The sequence below is a fragment of the Octodon degus genome, unplaced genomic scaffold, assembly GCF_000260255.1.
Source record: "Octodon degus isolate 3935 unplaced genomic scaffold, OctDeg1.0 scaffold00180, whole genome shotgun sequence".
NCBI classification, from domain to species: Eukaryota; Metazoa; Chordata; class Mammalia; order Rodentia; family Octodontidae; genus Octodon; species Octodon degus.
In genome coordinates, this window is record NW_004524756.1 from 2,086,094 (window position 1) to 2,088,659 (window position 2,566).

General features: G+C 42.5%; 1 pseudogene; it reads left to right on the plus strand.

The window, feature by feature from the left end:
- Positions 1–338: 338 nt before the first annotated feature.
- Positions 339–920, plus strand: LOC101588308 (annotated as a pseudogene).
- The last annotated feature ends 1,646 nt before the right edge of the window (positions 921–2,566 follow it).

Genomic DNA, 2,566 nt, shown 5'->3' on the forward strand with positions numbered 1-2,566 from the left:
ACATGGCCACCTTCTTGTTACAATGACAAAGAACTTGCCCTTTCTTCCACTAAAGGGCAAGTAGTTAATATCTAAGGTTTTACAGGCCAGAAGGTCTCTTGTGCAACTATTCAGCTTTGTCATTGTAACATAGGCACCTGTTTCCTATCTTCAGACTCTATTCATGGTTGAGTTTATTTCCACTAGACAAGAGAATCTCTACTCTCTGATCACATCTGACTTTTTCCTATGGGTTGTGACTAGTCAGGTTTGTAAAAAGACAGACAACCTAAGAATTTTCTCATGATCAGAACTAACATTTACTGCTTCCTAAGCGGGCGCTCCGCAAGGCTCTCGCCATGTTCAGCTTGAGTGCCAAGATCATGAAGCCCAACGGCGAGAAGCCGGACGAGTTCGAGTCCGGCATCTCACAGGCCCTGCTGGAGGTGGAGATGAACGCGAACCTCAAGGCGCAGCTGCGCGAGCTCAACATCACTGCGGCCAAGGAAATTGAAGTTGGTGGTGGTCGGAAAGCAATCATCATTTTTGCCCCAGGTCCCCAGCTGAAATCTTTCCAGAAAATCCAGGTCCGGCTAGTACGAGAACTGGAGAAGAAATTCAGCGGGAAGCATGTGGTCTTCATTACACAGAGGAGAATTCTGCTCAAGCCAACTCGAAAAAGCCACACAAAAAATAAACAAAAGCGTCCCCGAAGCCGTACGCTGAGTGCAGTGCACGACGCTGTCCTGGAGGACCTCTCCCAGGTGAGATCGTGGGCAAGAGAATCCACCGGAAGCTGGACGGCAGCTGGCTCATCACGGTGCACCTGGACAAGGCCCAGCACAACTATGTGGAGCACAAGGCTGAGACATTCTCTGGTGTCTATAAGAAGCTCACGGGGCAAGGACGCTAATTTTGAATTCCCAGAGTTTCAGTTGTAAGAAGTTGTAAATTCTGAAATAAAATTGTCGTTCATGGCAAAAAACAAAACGAAAAAACAAAACAAACAAAAAAGAACCCTAACATTTACTGAGTTTCTATGAGGTCCTTGAGTTTGATTTCTTGTGAGGATGTGATACAAAGGATGCAACTTGCAGACACAGTGCAATTCTGCTAGCACCATGGTTTACAGATTCCCTTATTATGGACATAGGTGTTTTCAATTTTTCTTCCCCTGCTTTTGAAATATTAGGTGGCTATGCCCTTGCTTTGACTCAGAATACCCTTCACAAGAATGCGGTCTTCAGAGACAAGGTATTTTTGGCTCTTGACCCGACCAGGTGAGCTTTCTCCTGTTGTTCATGAACCTAGCAAGTGGGAGGTTGTTGGCCCACTTCTGGGAATGATTAAAGAACGGCACTCTGCTCAGATGGGAGGGCTAATCTTATTAATCTGCTATATCAGATACATTTTGGAGGCAGAGAAAGAGAAATTTGACCTTGGCCACTCTCATCAGTGTCTAGACAGTTGATTCCTCATGGACGGGTCTGCTTTTGGATCGTAGAGAGGAAACATCTTGGGAAGCTTCAGAAATTAGGGTACGGACACTGATCAGCAAGCACCCAGTAGCTTTCTATCTAGCATGAAGACTGCCAACAGCAGTTGAAATGGTAGCGTGCTAATCCTGGGGGCGAAGCCTCAGGCTTTCCCGATGGTGCTGCAGGGTCTGTGTTCTCCACCATGCACTTGGGCAGAGAGAGCTACTTATGGGACAAAGGAATCAGGTCTGACCACTGGCTGGGCCAGCGGTCTTTCTCACAGCAAAAACTTGCGACCATTTCTCTGGTTGGAGGACAGGGACAATTCAAAGGCCCCGCGATGTTTAGTAAATTAAGAAAGTCCTTGTGTATCTGGTAGTGAATCACCTTATTGTTTCAGATGTTATACATCCCAGAATCATCCTTACCACAGACCTTTGACTCTAAGGAAGCATGAACTTTGTCTTCCTTGGCCAGAATTCTGCAGTGTTCATAGGATATTATCTTAGTCATCATTAATTATGGAAATTTGTTATGTTGCTTTAATTATAGGAACAGTGTTTCTCTAGGTATTTAATATAATTATTTTTTTATAATTATTTTCTTGAACATGATTTTATTCTATCTTTTCTAGACACTAGAGTTGATATTTCTTCAAATTGAACTTTATTTTTTATTTATTCTTATTTAATTTTATTCTGAAAAGTAAAAGTCATGCAAGAACAAAAATCAGAAATAAAGAAAGAAATAAGGCAACATACAACAGTACATATGTTACAGATTTTCAACCCAAGAATAGCTGATTAACAATGGTTGATATATTATCTATTTTATCGTCAGATCTGTAGCTCAGTTTAGCAGATACAGTTATGTAAGATTGGACATACGGTTGAATATTACCATTTGCTTTGAAGAAACCTTACATTTTTGTTCTTGTCTCTCTCTCTCTCTCTCTCTCTCTCTCTCTCTCTCTCTCTCTCTTTTTTTCGGAGGAATTGGGGATTGAACTTAGGCCCTTGCACTTGCCAGGGGTGCACTTTTCCACCGAGCCATCTCCCCGGTCCCTGTTGTCTCCTTTTTTTAAACTTTTTTTTTTAAAGTTTATTTTA